General features: G+C 36.7%; 1 protein-coding gene across 13 annotated transcripts in view; it reads right to left on the bottom strand.

Annotated features, from left to right (window-relative positions):
- PPP1R9A (protein phosphatase 1 regulatory subunit 9A) overlaps positions 1–19650 on the bottom strand; it is a 320221-nt gene that overhangs the window by 296175 nt on the left and 4396 nt on the right. The window lies entirely within an intron of this gene.

Raw genomic sequence — 19650 nt, 5'->3', positions numbered from 1 at the left:
CTCAAATACTTTTCGACTGTTGGTCCACTGGTAATGGATAGCACACCTATACTCACAAACCTATAGAGATTCATAGCTCTGGAATCACGACTGTTTCCTGTTATTCTATTACTGTGAAGTGTTCATGTGGTTAGGAAAATTCCTTCAATTATGAAGAAATCCCTTGGTGGTCACTGAATAGAGACAAAGTAATTAAACTAACAATTTACTCAGGTGACTTTACCTGGGCGGGTGTAAGCAGCCTAATCTCCTACATCTCACTGCTTTTTGCCCTATGATGCCGTTCTTCAGCTCATCCAAGTTTGACAGGTGAGAGGCCCTGACCACACTGATTTTTAAATATAGGCACAGAGCTTTAACTACACTGGAAGTGTCTCCAGTACAGCTGAGAGCAGGGAGGAGAATGACTCCCACTGCACCTTCTATTCTGATCTCTCTGCCTGTCTACCTGAATTCAGTGATGACTTAAGAAGCACTTTGATACTTTACATGCTTCAGTGGCATTTCTGCAAATAGTTCAGAATATTTTAACTTCACCTTGTTGTATTTTAGACTTTTCAGAGAAGCAGCTTCAGTTAAAAACTGAACCATAATAAATTTCTCTGTTAATCTCCTTATAGATGTGCACATTTCCAGTCGACTCATGGCAAACTATGTTCCCAGAGAATTTCCTTGAGCTTTGTAGTTAGATAATGTAACTGTTCTTAATAATAAAGGACTGGGGCGCCTGGGTGGCTCAGTCAGTTAAGCGGCCGACTTCGCCTCAGGTCATGATCTCGCGTTCTGTGAGTTTGAGCCCCGCGTCGGGCTGTGTGCTGACAGCTCAGAGCCTGGAGCCTGTTTCAGATTCTGTGTCTCCCTCTCTCTGACCCTCCCCTGTTCATGCTCCGTCTCTCTCTGTCTCAAAAATGAAATTAAAAAAAAAGTTAAAAAAAAAATTTAATAATAAAGCACTGAAATTTTCCTACATGGTGCCGGGACACTATATATGCTATAAATCTATATATCCACAGACACGTGGGTATACATATACAGCCAAAGACAACTTGTGTATGTGTGTGTGCTTCAGAGTGAAAGCTAATTCTTTCCTGACTTTTAATCATATAGTCACATATTTTGTCACATAGCGCTACTCAGCAGATACATACTGTTTCCTGACCATCTGTTTCAACGTTATACGATACCAGTCACACAGGAGATCAGATGATAGAATGTAGATGAATCAAAACAATACTACCTTTCCTGACCAAAAAAAAAAAAAAAAAAAGGTATATGCCCCAGGTAGACTGGAATCTCCGTCTCCATCTTTGTAAATGAAGAGCAGCATAAAAAAAGATGTATCATAATTATTATTGGTAGAGTAGGTGGTTCATTTTAATTCATGAACTGTCATGATGAGCTCCACCATCCCCCTTTCCCTTCCTCTCAAGCACTCCTACCTATAATTCCAAGGTCAAATGCTGTGAATATATATTTTCTCAGTTTTAACAGAGCTAAATTTAACTGCCAGAACTAACTCTCCAAAACCTTACCTCCATTCTCATAGACTTAGCAAACACTAAATTCACACCTCCAAACAACATTCATGAAAGTAAGGAGTCTGAATATTCATGTAACTAATTAAGAATTCTATAATAAAGGCTTGAAATTTTATGTCTACAAGATACTTCTAGATCTAAAGATCCTCTAATCCAGCAACTTCATTTTAGAGAATTCGGCTATGGAGTTGGTACCAATTCAATCTGTTTGACACCATTTACAGAATCAGTAAGCAAAATACAACACAAAATCCAAAGTCCCTTTCAGCTGGTAGACACAGATTTGCTTAAAAATAATAATCATTACAATCCATTCTTTCTCAAGAAGGGCAATACTGAGTAGATCTATTTCCAGCCACCCCTGAGATAGAATGGACTAAGCACAAGCATTTGCTAGGTAATTTTACATAACAAAGAACACTGACCTTGTCTTTAAAACCGGCTAATGCCCAGCCCAACACATACCTCAAGTGAAATAAATGCCAAGAGCCAGGTCAGGGTGTCTTCAGCAGCAAAAATTCACTGAAGAAGAAATAGCCATGGAAACAGCCACTCCCATTCAAATACTTTTAGAGGCACACATTCATACACATAGAAGTGGTATTTTAAGAACCCACGGCCAGTCTAATTCGTGCAGAAAAATCCCTAAAAGCAACATTTCCGTTATTATTGTGTTGGTTAGTATACTTCCTCTATTTGCATTAACTTGCACTGTATGTTTTCTTTCATGACTAATTTTAGTATTTTTATGAGGTGGCATCCCTTTGTAGAAACAATATCTCCCTGTATGACATCAGGCCAATAGGAAAAAGATTTTAATTTACAATGACCTGTCAAAAGGCTACTGCCTGAAATCAAATTAGGAAGTACTGGAATATCATCTGAAGTTCACCGTGCCTTCAGAAAAGAAAACAAACACAATATCTTACTGATGAGCACTTATTTTTGCAATGCAAATTAAGACTGAAAGAAGTACTATTTCAGTCTCCTGATGCTTTAGAATAATATTCATGTTTGTCACTTTGGAGCCTTTATTTAGGATCACTGCAGATCCAGTATCAGAGGGCAAAACACAGCTAGAAAAATCTACAAAGGAAAAAGAAAAACTTCCAGCTGACCAGGCAAAGTAATTCCACAGAAGGTGTCCACCATCTGCATACCTGACTATTTTGGACCGGTGCATTAACAACCCAGGCTTACCCTGCAAGACCCTGACAGCTAAGTACAGCACTGGTTCTTCTTGGCCCTGAACTCTCTTCCAAATCTGCCACCAAGCTTGTACACAGCCCTGAGTTACTCTTACAGTTTTAAATGGCCCAGCAGTACTAACTTATTCTAACAGAAATAAATGTGAGTCAGTATCTTTACATCTCTCTACCTCTTTGGCCTCCCCTGAATAGAAGTGCTCTTCCCTAGTCTCAATCCATAAATACCACCAGCTCTGCTCAGAAGAATTACTCAGAGAACCCTACTTCACCTACCAACCCACCAACAAGGCTGTTAAACCTTTATACTTCTTAAAATCTTCCTAAATCTTCTCCTCTTTGGAAGTTTCTACAAAGCGCTATTTCTCAAACTTTATTCCTCCAAAATGTGGGCCTGACCCATCATGCTGCCTCCCCATACTCTCACCAGGTCCCACTTCCTTATCCTCGTGTTTCTTCTCCTCACAGTACCCCAATGCCATAGATACCTGGATCTAGCTCTCAGACCCCACTGCCCTCCCCTAAGGGCCCCATTAGTTCACCCATCCGATTTTGCAACTGGTGGATCAAAGACAATCAACTCTCTCTTTATATCCAGCTAATTCCTTCACTATCTCCCATTTACTAACTACCTGTTATAAACCAAGCACTAGGCCAAGGTGCTTTTTGGGGAGGGAAGGAGAAATCCAGGAGATGAATAAGAAATAGTTGTATATGATTTTTGTACTTAAAAGTTAACTTCATAAAAAACTGCACCTCTCATCATCTTCTGCCTTTATGTCTTGCCCCAGCTTGACCTTTGCCTGTCTTGACCCCATTCTTATAAATATTTACCTGTTAATTTGAACTCCTGCATATCCACTCCACCCCCATCTCCAGACCTGTTCCTGCAATCCATCTTCCACCCTCCATCAGAGTGACCTTTCTAATATACAAATCCAATCATGCCTTTTTCTATGCTCAAAATCCCTTCTCATGACTGGTAAGTTTTCAGAAAAGTGTGCAAATTCCTGAGTCTAGCACAAAGGAACCTTCCTGATCTGAACTTGCCTTACTATGCACCAACAATATTAAACTACTTTAAGATCTGCAACAGAGAGGTGCCTAGGTGGTTCAGTCGGTGAAGCATCCAAGTCTTGATTTCAGCTCAGGTCATGATCTCATAGTTCGTGAGTTTGAGTCCTGTGTCAGGCTCTGCACTGACAGTGTGAAGCCTGCTTGGGATTCTCTCTCTCCCTCTGTCTTCCCCTGCCCTTCTCACACACACTCTCTCAAAATAAATAAATAAACTAAAAAAGAAAAAAAAGAACTGCGACAGATAATGTGTTTTTCTTTCCTCTGTGCCTTCTTACTACTTTGCACACCTGCCCCTTTCTCTGCAAACACTTACTAAACCTTCAAAACTTAGCTAGATCTTCACCTTCTCCCAGAAGCTTCCCCTAACTTATGTCCAGAACCCAGGTGCTCTTTCTCTGCGCTCAGTGTCCTGTGAAAACCTCTAACACAGTGCATCTGTCACTGCATTATAACTACTGACTTACCCGTCCATCTTTCCCACTAGAATTCAGACGCCTTGAAAGAGGATACGTTCCAGTATGTAGTTCAGGAGATGTGCTGAGTTCTGGCTTACAGCAGACATTCTTTACAAGAAGATGCCCTCTTAGCAGAAGCAATTTGGACTAAGAATTTGTCAACTAATTGAAAAAAGCAGTTAAAGAACCATAAAATCTGATTTATATATTATCAGGTCTATATTAACATAAGACATCTAAAAGTACATTCATTCACTGATCTCTGGATATCACACCAGGACCTTTGCTTTGAGTTTAGGTCTACAAATTAACAACTGGCATTATGCACCGGCTATAATGACCAGTTTGACTTTCTTAGAGTGGACCAAAATCTTGAAAGACACTTGAAAGATAACTGGAGTAGTTGATCATTTTAGATATTTGTTCAAACAGTTTTATTAATCCATTTCACCTTCATTTAATTCAACAACAAGATTTTTAGGTAACCTCTTTATCAGACCTTTCTGAAGATTTCAATATAGGGTTTTATAGAAAAAAATTTCTTTTAACACTCATATTTCATCGATATACCTAATATTCAATTAAACACATACCTAGAAAGATAAGAAACCAGCAAAAACAGGTTTAGAAAGGTACATAACCAACTCATAGTTAGCTTACAACTCAACTTAGCAGGATGAAAAGTGAGGACGTACTAAATAGCAGACTGTAAGTAAGCCAGAATCAGTCAGATGGGCCCCATCAGTATGGAAAATATCAGTTAATCTGATAAGTTGGTTAAATAAGTTGGTAGAAAGCATCTAAGATAAATGTTTCTGCAAGAACAGTGGGAATGAACGGAAGAATGGAGAACTGATGAACTTCCTCCAGCTTTCCAGAACCAGCAACAATTAAGAGGTAAGCACTATAGCAAAATGATGAGGTCAACTATCCCTTTAAATTCTTCAGTGACTCCCCAGAGTTTGCATTTAATTCCAACCATTTAGTATATAAGTCTCTCCTTGAAATATTACCTGCCTACATTCTTACACCATGCACACGCACACGCACACCCCTAACGTTCCTTAGTTCTGATTTACGTACAGTTACCTCCAACATACTTTTCTTCGATTTAGGATATCCTACTTTACCTGATGGACTCTTATTCATCTTTAAAGTCAAGTGCCAGAGTGTCCGGGTGGCTCAGCTGGTTAAGCCTCCAACTCTTGATTTTGGCTCAGGTCATGATCTCAGGGTTCATGAGTTCGAGCCCCACATCAGGCTGTGCACTGACAGTGCCTGTTTGGGATTCTCTCTCTCTCTCTCTCCCTCTCTCTGCCCCTACCCTGCTCATATGCACACTCTCACTCTCTCTCTCAAGATAAATAAATAAACATTAAAAATAAATAAAATGAAGTACCATTTCCTCTAAGAAGCCCTTCCTGATGATTCCCCTCCTCCTAATGAAGGGGGACACCTCTGTGCCCTGTTAATATGCACGTGACCACGTGTACTGGCCACGCTGGGTCAGTCCTAGGTTATGCCTGTTGTTGCTGCCTACGCGTTAACAATAGTCCTTTCACTATCAGAAAGTGTCCCAGTTTGACAATAAATCATATAGTCACCTTAGACATTGTAGGATATAAAGAAGACTAAGAAACTTGCCTATGCTCTTATTTAAAAAATGAATAGAGGCGCCTGGCGAGCTCAGTCAGTGTAGTGTGCAACTCTTGTTCTCGGGGTCGTGGGTTCGAGCCCCATGTTGGGTGTAGAGATTACTTAAAAATAAATAAATAAAATATAAAATAAAAATAAATAAAAACGTACACACACTCAGATCATCTACTTTCTCAAATATGTATTATTATTATTCACCTCTTTTTTATTGTGAAAAGTGTCCCAGTTTGGAGAATAAAACACATACAGTCACTTCTTGAATATAACTATGTCACAATACTTACGGAACTATCCTATGAATGTTTTATTCTCCATCTCCTTCACAAGACTATAAATTTCTTGATAAGCAAGGGCTTGTCTTATTTATCTTAATATCCACACATCAGAGCTCAATGTTCAACACATATTAAGTATATTCAGTAATGTCTGTTGACTTATCAATCAATTAGAAGACAACACTTCTCTAAATAGCTGCAGCATAACCAGTTATTTATAAACACCTGAATAATAAGTGATCTATCAACCTTGACTAATGCCCAGACAGTAATTGTAAAATGTTATAATCATATTAATCTCAAAATGAAAATATCGTTAGCAGTAATAACATACAGTACATAACAGTATTTCACATACTGGCTCAATTCATTCAAATAACATGAACATAATATACGGTCACATATTCTTACCAACACTACTACCACCCAAAATGTAATTCTTTTTTTTAAAGAACACTTTTTTATGTCACCAGGAATATACGTAAACCCCCAAAAAAGTTATTGTATTTTTATTTAATAAAAATGCAGAAAACAGCCTGGCAATTCTCTTCCTTAGAGTGTCATTAAAGGTTATTTCTGTCTGGGGAAAATGACATACATTTTGTACCTAAGCAAATTTACATGAGTAAACAAAGGATGTCATATTTTAGCCTAATAACAATTGTCAGACTTCTCCCAGATAATATAATTCGTGGAAGAAACATACAGACAAAAAATATGATTTGAAGACCTTGGATTATTTGTTCCCATGCAGCTTATTACTAATTACTTACAAGTCACAGAGAAAAATGGAAAGCTGTTTTCTGGATAAACTAAGTCATACTCAGCAAGAATCTGATTAGAGAATGAGACAACTGGCTACCAAAATAATTACAGAGCTATAACTTAGGTCTGGAATTAAAACCAAAGACATCTCTAAAATCAGTTATCAAGGTGAGTGGGGCCAGAAATGACCCCCCCAAAAGTATTTCCTCTCTAATCACAGAAAAGTACAAAAGAAAACACATTTTAATAAACAGCTCAGGAAATAAAATGTGGGGAAGAGACTAAATGGTAAAAAATAATTCAATTGCCTTCTTTAATTAAATTTTCAATAATTTTCATGTAAGAATACAGATATACTCACATACACAATTTACCATAGTTGTGGCAAATGACTGAAATTTCTAAGTAGCTTTACAACTTTAGTATGGAGCCTCAATTTTTGTATTTTCTGGCAACTAATTACAAGCTTGGTTGATCACTCAAAGCAGAAATAAAGTTAAAGCAAAATGAATACTCTCCCCCTTCAACCCTCACAGCTATATCTCATGCAACCATACTTTAATGACTGTTTCTGGTTACTTATAAACTGTCATTATCTTACAGGGCAATAGATTGAGATTTCCCAAATGAAAGAGCACAACAGCTTCAGCAAGCCAGAACAGGGACCAGAAAAGATTACAATCTATAATGGAATCGCTCGGCTTTCATTTATAACTGCTAACTTGAAGAATTTTACTTACAAAGAAATTATACAATCATTATACATGTACAAATTTTATCACCATCATCCTTCAGGTGGGGGAGGGAACAGGAAAGGGGAAGGGGAGTGGGTGAGGGACATCAAAGGTTACTACCACCAACTGTGTACCTACTGTGTGCCAGGCAGTGTGACAGTTCCAGAGACACAGCCATAAAACAACCTGCTTGGGGCTCAGTCGGTTAAGCGTCCAACTTCAGCTGAGGTCATGATCTTACCATTCGTGAATTCGAGTCCCTTGTTGGTTAGGCTCTGTGCTGAGCGCTCAGAGCCTGGAGTCTGCTTCAGATTCTGTGTCTCCCTCTCTCTGGCACTCCCCTGCTCCCACTCTGTCTCTCTCTCTCTCAAAAATACATAAACATTAAAAAAAATTGTTTTAATTAAAAAAAAAAAAAACTAAAACTTCTGATTGCTGTATCTGCAAATGGGGCAATCTCCTGAGAGCTCTCTAGTTCCTTAAAAATACTACTCACAGAACTCATTATTCAGAGAAGGAACCAGCAACATAAAAATTCCACAAGCATCAGAATCTCCAATGGAAAAACACAAGTTTCATCTCAAAGTTAGCTGGGTGCATAATAATGTTGCCTTTTTCCTTTAAATAATCCTTATAATTATATACAATCATATAAGTATTATTACTATAAAATCAGTATTCAATAAAATACAAATAGAATTTATTAGCCACATTGTAATAAGGTGTAAGTAAAGTATACCTAATGAAAAATGGTAATGCAGCACCAGAGTATACAGCAAGGGAATTTAATTAGGACTTCACCAGAGCTTACAAAATGCCAGAATTGCTTAAAATTGTAAGAGATGAGTTATCAATTGATCTAATTAGACCAGAAGCAATACTTTAAACTTCTAATTTCAGAAAACTCTGCTACCTGACAAAAATATTTTTCTAATCATTTACATGCTCCAGCATTATCTACCAAAGCTTTTCAAAGGTGAAATGCTATCCAATTCATGAGAGGAACTGACCCTTTGACTCTAACTAAAAATATTATATACTACCATATAGTCTAATCATACATCAAATGAATCTCTTTACAGCTAAAACTTTTGTTAAAAAGAACAACAGGAAACGACATATTGGCTGGTGTTTTGGAACAGGAAACATATTCAAAAGGACACCGTGGAGTCCTAGAATTCAAATTCCTGTTTTTAACTGAGAGCATGCCAGTGTTTTCATAGGATTACATATAGTCAAGATACTAAACTTGACATCTCCACACTCTCAACTCCTGAGAGTGAAAATCTGTTGACGCTCAATAATATTTTTTTCTAGTTTTTAAAAAAGTTTATTTATTTTGAGAGAGACAGAGACGGCGCTAGTGGGAAATGGCAGAGTGAGAGGAAGACAGAGAAACCCAAGCAGCCTCCACACTGCTAGAGTGGAGTCGGATACGGGCTCAAACCCATGAAACCATGAGATCATGACCTGAGCTGAAACCAAGAGTCAGACACTTAACGGACTGAGCCACCCAGGCACCCCTGAAGCTCAATAATTTAACAGATCAAAAACAAAGCCATGGTTTCATGTGGGAGAACCGTTAGACTCTTTTTTAAAAACAAATATTTATTATTTTTAGTAAGACTACTCTTCAAAATATTTTTCACTTCAAATCCAGGATATATGCCCAGTTTTTTTGTGTGTTTTTTTTTTTATTAAAAGCATACTTGAGGTTACACATTAGGGTATCACTCACACAACCAGCAACTGAAGGAAGATATCTAACATCTATGCAAGTGTTATCATCATAATTTAAAATACATTGGAAGATCTTCCCCCCATAATATTCACAAGCTTACCCACAAATGTGGGATCAATTTTACCTGGAATAAAAAGTATATGCACTTAATGAATTCAACTGCCAAAAGTCCACCCATTTTCTTAAACCAACACTTTCTTCAGTATTCCATTAATTTATACTCTTCAACCAAAATTTTCTGTGACATAAGGGTTTAATTATTTGAATCTTGGTCAATATTAAACAATGTTTTTGTCAACTTCTTAAGTTGTTATTACTGATCATTCCAATTGTGTTTCCGTTACTTTTTTACATATAATTAAAGAAGTAACATACGCTCATTATAGAAAATTTAGTAGATCTAGAAAAATATAATTTTTTAACATCAACTGTATTCTCTCACCCAGAAATTACCAGAGTTAACATTTTAACATATGTGCGCTTTTTTTGATATTTATTTATTTTTTTAAAGAGAGAAAAAGAGAGCACACATGCATGCAAGCAGGGAAGGGGCAGAGAAAGAGGGGGACAGAGAACCCGAAGTGGGCTCTGCTCTGACAGCAGAGAGCCTGATGTAGGGTTCAAAGCTGAACCAAAGTCAGACACTTAACCAACTGAGCCATCCAGGCACCCCGTCGATGTATGTGCTTTTAATCTTTGTTCTAGGTACAAATATACTTACATGAAAAATAAAATTGTGATAAAAATGCTTATTACGTATTCAACCAGTGTTTTTACCCTGTAACATACTGGGTATAGTAATATTTCTTATCTTTAAAATTTTAGAAAACATGACTTACGATAGCTTTGTCCTATTACCCAAATGTATATATCATAATGAATTTAACCATTCCCCTATTACTAGGCATGTGAGTTCTTTTAACTTTCTACCAAGACAAATAACAACTCTGATGCACTCCTTACTAATAATCATGGACCAAGAAAACACATTGACCAAAAACACAATATTCACAACTCATCTCCAAAGTGGCCTGTAAACACATGAAAACACTTCATCTTATCAATAAATCAACATAATACATGGGAATTATGAGAGACATTTCTCACCCACCAAACTGAAAACTATAAAACATATAAATAACACCAAGTGCTGGTGTGGGGATTATGAGAAAACCATTCCAATGCAATGCTAGTTATACACTAATACAACCTTTCTAAATAATAATTCAGGCAGTATATTTTAGCCAATTTTCAGAAATCTATCCTAAACAATCATAGATAATTCTAGATCCCAAGCAAAAAAACTGTAAATAGCATTCCCTTTTAATGCTAATTTAAAGTTATGCACATATATCAAAAGTTAATGAAGACAATCTATATTGTCATCATTCTTGTGTTCTGCTCTCCCTATTATGTTATAGACTCTCATTTCTGATCCAGTTTTTATTTTTCATAAGGTTTGTTTGTGTGTTTAATGTTTAGTGCTCAATCTTAAACTTTCTAACATCAATATAGATAGATAGATAGATAGATAGATAGATAGAGATAAATAGATAGATAGATAGATAGATAGATAGATAGATAGATAGATAGATTCAAAGTGAACAGTGTGAATTTATGTCTTTTTCTTTCCACAAAACAACTTTGCACATCCATTTTATCTGAAACAAGTGCTTAGTAAAAGAACCCATCAATACCGCAGTGACTCACAAGTGGATTTTAAATGCCAACCAATAAGTCTGCTTTTCCGTCTCTTCTGTGGAGGTCCTTTACACAGGAAAGAAAACTCTTCAAAACCCTGAACAGGGACCTCTGACTCAGTACTATTTAAAATCCTTGTATTCAAGATTAGACAAATTTTCCAGCATGAATGTACCCTCCCCACAACTCTATCCTGACATACTTTGAAAGAGGAGTAGAAGTAGAAAGTAATTTTTAGAGAGCTCTGAAATGGACAAGGGTCCCCCTCGCTGTACAGTGACAGATTGAAGGCAGTGAGTCACCCAGGTTCTTAAGGCTAGGACAGTCCAAAAGAATCAAGGGGAAAACTCCACAGATAGTTACTCTGGCAACCTCTCACCTGGTCACTCCAGGAAAGAAGGCTCCATAATCACGATTCTTTATCTTTTTTGACCCTTGTCAACCTATATGTGTTCCAATATAGCCACTGTATGTCAGCTGGTGTAGAAACTAACTTGAAAGATCATCTTCCCACAAAATAAAATTCATTATCTGACTTAAAAAAGGGAGGAGACTAACAGGTCTATGAGCCATTTCACTTAAAACCACTTTTCCTGAGACATAAATATCTGGAGGAAAGTTTTAATTCTACAAATGCTTTTCTTAAATCTCTCTGAAAACAGATGTAAGTGAAGAGAAAAACTTTCCTCCTCCTGAAAAATAAAATTTTTATTTTATAAAAGATCTTTATATTCTGCCTGTTTCATTGTCCTTTTTGTAGGAATAGATGCATGAGAAAGTTCGACTGGAAAATTAGGAATTTTTCAAAAAATTATCAATATCTCACTCATGTTGAGCTGTGCTATGAAGCTATTTCCAGAACAAAAGTGAGTGAAGCAATTAATATGTCAGCAACCATATTACAAAACATTTCTTTATTCTTAGGTTCTTCAGCAGGGTGTTTAATATATAGTTCAACCCATACTTTCAAAAGTTGAGTTGCTCTAAAAAGCCACTCTATAAAAATGTACTCCCTTGGATTTAAAACTTTAACCATTTTAAAGTTTTTACTGTAATCTATAGCATAAATATCATTCTCAAGAGCAATATAAATTCACTTCCACATTCCAACAAAAGATGTCCAAAATTTTCCCTTTGAAATAATAGCACATTTATGATAATGGTACTTATTATACAAATATGTGTAAGAGATAATTAGAGAACCACAAGATGTTAAAGCTGAGAAGGGGTCTTTTACAAGTAAGACAGTCTCAATTATAAATAAGAAGACCAAGGCCTCAAGAGGCAGATTTGTCTAGTTTACAGAATACCAAGTCACTCTTGGTGTTACTTTCATTACCAGCTAATAATATTTAATAGCAATATATATACTATGCTTCAGTAAACAATGTGCAATTAACTAAATAAATGCCTGCCCCAAATTACTCATCTCCTAAATGGTTATATTACAGATAACAGCAAGTATGGCATATGAAATCTTTATTAAAATATTGGAGAGTGAGGAGAATTTTAAATATAAAGAGTCTATGAACAATTTCAATCAACATAAAAGGATAATGAAAGCAACAACGTAAGAGCAGGAGGATGGAAATAAGCTGACCAGATCATCAGAAAAGGACAAGGGTCCCTTGTGCTAAAACCAACATAAAGATGGAATCAGCATTAGTATTATTTGTGCTTTTAAAGATACCTCATGCTGAAGCAAACACTTGGGCTTCATCAGTAGCAATTTCAGATAACGCAAATAGAAGCGCAGTGTCCCACAAGGGAGTTGCTCCAACCATCCTCTTTGCCACAGACACCATTCTTCCTCATCCCTACAAATACCCTCATCCCTTCCTGGATCCTGCTGTCTCCTCCGTTTTTTGTGGTTTTTTTTCTCCTCTCTCCATGAAATTGCATAAGGGGCAGACAGCATCTGTTGCTCCCACCTCTTGTCACTTAATCTTTAGACCATGTCAGCACCCAGAAAATTCTCTTGCCCCTGCCCTTTAGACTTTCCCATAGTCTGCTGTCCTCAGGATATCTTAAATTTTAACATATCGCAAGCCAAACTCCTGGTGTCTCCTACATCCTTTTTTTTTTTTAATTTGTTTATGTTTATTTATTCTTGAGACAGAGAAAGAGAGAGAGAGAGAGGGAGAGTGTGTGGGGAGGGGCAGAGAGCGAGGGACACACAGAATCTGAAGCAGGCTCCAGGCTCTAAACAAACTGTCAGCACAGAGTCCAATGCACGGCTTGAACCCACAAACCATGAGATCATGACCGGAGCCGAAGTCGGACACAACCGATTGAGCCATCCAGGCGCCGCCCCCCTCCCCACATCCCTTTTAAAAAGCATGCCCATGATTCCATTTATATGAATGTCCAAAAGAGGCAAATCCATAGAGACAGAAAGTAGATTCGTGTTTGCTAGAGGATACAGGAAAAAGGGAAATTAGGAGTGACTGCTAACAGGCACAGGGTTTTGTTCTAGGGTGACGGAAATGTTCTACAATTAGATAATAGTGATGGTTGCACAGCACTGTGAATATACCGAAAACCACTGAATTGCGCACTGTAAAATGGTGAATTTTATGCTATTTGAATTTTATCTCAATAAAACAATTGCAAATTAAAAATAAATGAAAATAAGCACATTCACAATGTTTTACAACTACACACACACACGCACACACATACACACACACACTTCTAACTTTCCTTTCACCTTGAAAAATAATAAACTCCCCAAAGGTGGAATTATTAAAGCAGAGGCCGAATGATCATCTGTCAGCAATGTGCTATTGAAGAGCTAACTGAACTGAGTGGAAAATTACACTAGATTACCTTGAAGTATTTTTCATCTTTAAGTTTCTATGTCACAAGCCAAAATGAAAAAAATGAGAACCAGGAGGAAAATTTTTAAGTGACCAGGAAGAAAAAGTATGAATCATTTATTCCCATTCAAAATGAGAACTGTAGAATATAATGAAGCAAAAGAATAAAAATGAAACAGATCCAAAAAGCAAGGGCACAGGAAATTATGAAAAAAAAATTAAGTAAATTAAATAACAGCACAAAAACCAAATGATATTCAGAGTTTAATATACCAATATTTGTTTTGCTCATACAGAAGTTATCCCATATCTAACTGTATTTCTCTAAAGAAATTCCAATACTTTTTTGTCCTTGAGTAGTGAAGAAGTAAGAAAAAAAAAATCTAGTGAAGATGAGATTTAAATCAAATTACTATTGATGGGCATGTAACTGGGTTAATAAGGTAAACAAGGTATGGATAACATAACAGAAAATTATTTTCCCCGAAATTCAGCTACTCGTACCTTTAAAACCCATTAACCCAACAACTAGCATCCATTGTAGGTAAGTTTACATGGGAAGACAAAACATTATGGATGATACAAAAACCGAAAAACTAAACCTTTCTACTAGAAGAAATGCCAGCAAACATCTATTAATAGTTTGCTGTAGTAAAGAATCCCTTTTTATATACCAAATGACCAACATTTAGTGAAATAGAAAAGAGGTATTTGTGTACACACTCAATATTAGAAAAGGGGTTCATTCAGCAAATACTCATTATTGGATTTACAGAGTACACTAAAATGTTTTATATATTTACCTAGTTATAAGCCACAGGTACAAGACATCAAAATTTTAAAGAAGTCCAACTTAAATATTATGACATCAAAGTTATCCAAATTAAAAAAAAAAAACTAAATAAGATGACAATCCTTATATTCTCTCTTGTTTATTAATTTGGGCTTCCAAAAAAAAGAAGAAAATGGAATTTCTGAGTCTATCAAGAACTTCTTTCTCCTGTTCTTTTATAATTAAAAACTTAGACCACACAAGAGTCTAGGATGTGACATTTTAATGACCCAAACTTTTTAGGAATCATAATCCACTCTGGCATCCAGAAACATCATGCACATTACTACTTTACACCTGTTTCAGCTGCAAAGAATATTACTTTACACAAACAGCCACAGCAGATGGGTCTGGAAAGCAAATGTGTTAAATGGGCTTCCCCAACATTTTGTGACCGGCTCCTTTCAGAAGCCAAAAGACTGTACTTCACAATCAGATTCCAAAGAGTTGATCTGTTGACTGGCAGCCTCAGCACCCACTTGAGAATGCACAGTCTGACCTGAGACCTAATGTTCTGTGAATCTGCTGTATTATTCAAGAATATTAAATTCTGTTATAAAGGTCAAGAAAATAAATGGGATGGATAAAACTCATAAGAAGTGATAGTCATTGATGGTAAGGAAGCTAATAGCTTATGAGGTAAAGGCAACACTCAAGAGACCCAATTAGGTATAGATAATAAAAGCCTATGAACTTCTAAAACAAAGGCAAAATTCGTAAGATGTGTTAAAAATAGTTAAGTTAGTAAGCCATAAGACATCCCCAAGTAGAAAATATGATGGAACAAACGAGAGGTTCACTTGTAGAAAGAAAGACATGGAAAGACTAAATCATCATCATTCTATCTCTGGACTGGCAGCTGTATCGTCTCCATATGAGCCACCCACCGAGGACGCCCATCCTGGTCTTATTCCAGACCCACAGGTGCTTTACCCAAGAAACACAAATAAAACCAGGGAAACTGGCAAAACTACAGTTGTATGTAAGTGTACTTGTACCTACTCTCTTCTATAGAGCAAGAATTATCATGAGCCCAGAGTATTACTAGTACGTAGAGCCCTTACTCAAAAATCAACTCTGACCCTCATAACCACACCCTCAATGGGAAGAGTGATGTGAAAGAGAGTCAGGACGCATGAATATTGTGTACCCAGGCCTCCCATAGTGTGGTCCTTTCAACCTTTGCACCTTAAGTGTGCTAACTTACCCCATGGCTTTCCTCTTGCTACTGGCTGTGTGTTTGAAACAGTGTGATTCAAACATTTAATTTGGTTGCTGAGCCTGTCAATTCCACAACCTGTAGGAACGCTGGTAGTGTACTTGGAGGCTAACCATTGCATCCAGATAATTTCCCACAAAATACCTACTGAATCGGAAATCTGCATTTTAAAAGATCCCCAGGTGATTTATAAGTATATTAAAGTTTAAGAGCACCGAGGGAGACTATCTGAAGAAAGAAAAAGACAGAAATTTGGATCTCAGCACTACATCCTGAACAGTATCCTGAATATAAAGTCTCATATATGCCCTGTGTACCAACTCAGAGTTCCAGAAGAGATAGAGAATGCTGAGACCCACTTTCAACAAGTATCATGTAAGGTTTAGAGAAGCAATACTGCCCTTGGTGATTCTCCTTTGAATCTCAGCTCTGTAAAGCTCCAGACAGTTTGAGAAAACACTCAGAAAAGTACAGCGCAATATATCTTACACTATCATTAACCCTATAATCTCCCTCTTGCTGTAAACTAGGAAAATAACCTTTTTCATCTCTGCTGTGTTTCAAGAACACCTATCCAAAGGACAAAAGGCTACCGGAAACAGAGAAAGGGTTAAGACTTCCTTAAGAAGGTTGCAGTGACCTAAGAAAGAATATCGAAGAACAGTTGAGCAGAATAGCCTGAGAAGCGTCCTTAATGGGGTATACATTTCATCTACCAAGCACTCGCTGACCTGATCAGCTCCAGTCATTTTATGCATTTATTACATTTTATTGCATATTGCATTGTTCCTGACACATAGTAAGGGCTCAGTAAATGTTCTGAAACAATGGGGGGTGGGGGGCAAACAATGAAAAATGTCACCTTTTCTATCCTGGATTCATTTAAAGCAAATTCAATGAATTGGATCTCTTGGTTTTGAGAAATTCCTGAGAATGAAGGCATAATTCGACATCTCAAATTAGCATGGTTCATAACACTCTTATTCCATATCTCAAACTTGGATTTTATATTTTCCATTATTAATCCCATTTTTGACAACACTATGAAACACATCAACCTATCCATTAAGAAACAATGTATTTTTAAATTTCACCGACAATTATTTATAAGTAATATGCTACACAGGGAAGATCAGCTATTACTCTGATGTTTTCCTAGGTCCAGATTTAAGGTATCTTAGGAAAATACAGACTCAAGGCATCTATAGAAGAATTGAAATAAAAACCGAGGACATGATCACACATACAAAGATCATAAACAAGACGTAAAACAAAAGTCTGAAAGTGTTGAGAAATTCTACCCTGGTGAAGACTTAAAATGAGACTATCAGGAAAAGAATGTAAAAGTTCTAAAGATCATTTTTGTAAGGAATATGTCCACTTATTGTTGCTAAAAGAGGAAGTATGTTTAAATTTCAAAGGAAAAAGATTTAAGTTGGAAATCATAATCTACCATCCCATAAGTGAATCTTTATAAAAAGAATAAGGAAACATACATAGGGAATGGCTCAGCATTTTCTCCCTTCCAAATGGTCTATCAAATCCTGTTCAGTCCATGCATTTAGCACAGCCAAGGACAGTTAAAGTCCTCATAGGACATTAGACATTTCAGCACAGGTTTTCAGACTGTTAGGTGGGTTTTAAATATCAAGTTTAAGAATTGACTCCACCAGCTCTCATAAGAAAGAGGTAACATTACAGATTTGTGTGTCTTCTGCAGCTAACAGCATGAAAACAGACACATGACAAGCCTTCAATAAATACTTATTGAATTTAATTATTACCACCCTCTGAGGCAAAAAATCTTAATTGGAGAATAATCTAAACTCTACCATCACCACCACCAGTAGAAAAGTAGCTCTCAAAATTCCCAAGTGAATCCACTCACATGCTAAACAATCAGAACAACAACAAAGAGCAATTGTCTTATTCATTACAAAGGGCTAAGAATGAATCTTTTGTTTGCAAACTTAATCCACTCCAACTAGTACTGTTAACTGCCCACTAAAACGCAGTGCATTATTTTGTTTCACAAACCTTAATCTTGATCTATGTTCTTGATAAAATGTGTTAAACTTTTATGCATGTAATCTATTTCATTCTTTGTTGTATGAAATACATACTTTCTTTATTACGTGACAGTTAAGAGGCAAAATGCTTTTTTTATAAGCAATAGTAGGGGGAAAAAATCACTTGAATTTCAGAATATCATACCCCAAACCTGGTTTGTTCACATATAAACAGCCATATTTCAAAGAGAAATCCTTTAAAATTCATTACATCTATTACTGTGCAGTTACGTTTGGGGCAGCACAGGACCCAAATACAAGGCTGGTGCCCCTTTGGGTTGAGTAGGTAGTGCTGGACTTGATAAATTTTCATAAGCTGGTATCCCCATTAGGGAGTTAGTCACTGGTTTTAACAAACTCCTTGAAGAGTTCATTTCAGTTATTCCTGCCTTGCTCAATGTGAAACAATTTAATCTTATTGCTTTCTTCCTAAGGGGTAAAAAGATGATGTTCAAAGGAGAACACTTGGGAAGGAAACACGCATGGTGAAATTTTGGAGCTCTCTGGTTAGGCCTGAGGGAAAGACCTCTAAAGAGAGAGCCTAGAATTAGGGGGGTGGGGGGGGGGGTGGGAGTAGGGGAGAGGCTCACAAAGGAAAGTGGAAAAGCACAGCAAAGAAACTTGGCTTACTCTGAAACCACACTATATTAGTTATTTTATAACACATCTACACTTATTTTAAACATAGTTTAACTTGACATGGCCCATTCTGTCCCAGAGCTTTTGTCTTACACTAATGACATGAAAGTTTGCCTGCTAACATCCATAAATAATTTCACAGGTTATCACTTTATTTCAAAATAGTATTTCATAATTAAGACAAAGTCAAATTTCTCTTTGCTTTGTAAATCTACAGATCTTACAGCCTTATATGGAAGTTTCATAAGGTGGAAATAACAACAGACAGTGATTTTAGATTCTTTTAAAAGATACCGTATCAAATTCCAAATCTATGACACATACATATTGGATAAGCTAGAAGTCCCTAGGAAGTGGTTTCAGACTACACATTCTACCACCACAACCTTCCAGATTCCCCTAGGAGGGCATGCCACAATCTTAGGACAGAGCTGGTGCGCAAGTACACGTTGAAAAACCACTCCAAGGAGACTGTGATATTCAACCCACTACCTCCTGCCCCTATTGCCGTTATCAGCTAATAATGTTTCACTACCCGCTACTGATGTACATTGTGCTATTTTTTTCTATACCGAATGTTAACTAAGTGAAGTCATTAGAATAGAGAATCTGAATTCAACTGGCATTTATTCAGTTTTTAAGAGGTAAAAATATATCCCGGAATGACAAATCAATTTAATTTCCTTTCATAAAATTTCATTTCAGTGCTACATCACAAATCCTGAACTCAAAGCTACTTACAGTCATAGCTTTCCAATTAAAGCATTTAAGTCCGCTAATATATTTCCATGAATCAAACTTTCACTACCAAGTAGCAGTACAAAAAAAGAGATAAGTTTCAACATTCCTCACAATCCACTTACACTCAAGTAAGAGATAACTCAGATGTTTTAAGCAAGTAAATAAGACTATTATTTCAAGGTCA

The sequence above is a fragment of the Prionailurus bengalensis genome, chromosome A2, assembly GCF_016509475.1.
Source record: "Prionailurus bengalensis isolate Pbe53 chromosome A2, Fcat_Pben_1.1_paternal_pri, whole genome shotgun sequence".
Taxonomy (NCBI): domain Eukaryota; kingdom Metazoa; phylum Chordata; class Mammalia; order Carnivora; family Felidae; genus Prionailurus; species Prionailurus bengalensis.
The sequence above is the reverse complement of the archived record's forward strand: the minus strand, read 5'-3'. Positions and strand labels throughout refer to the sequence as shown.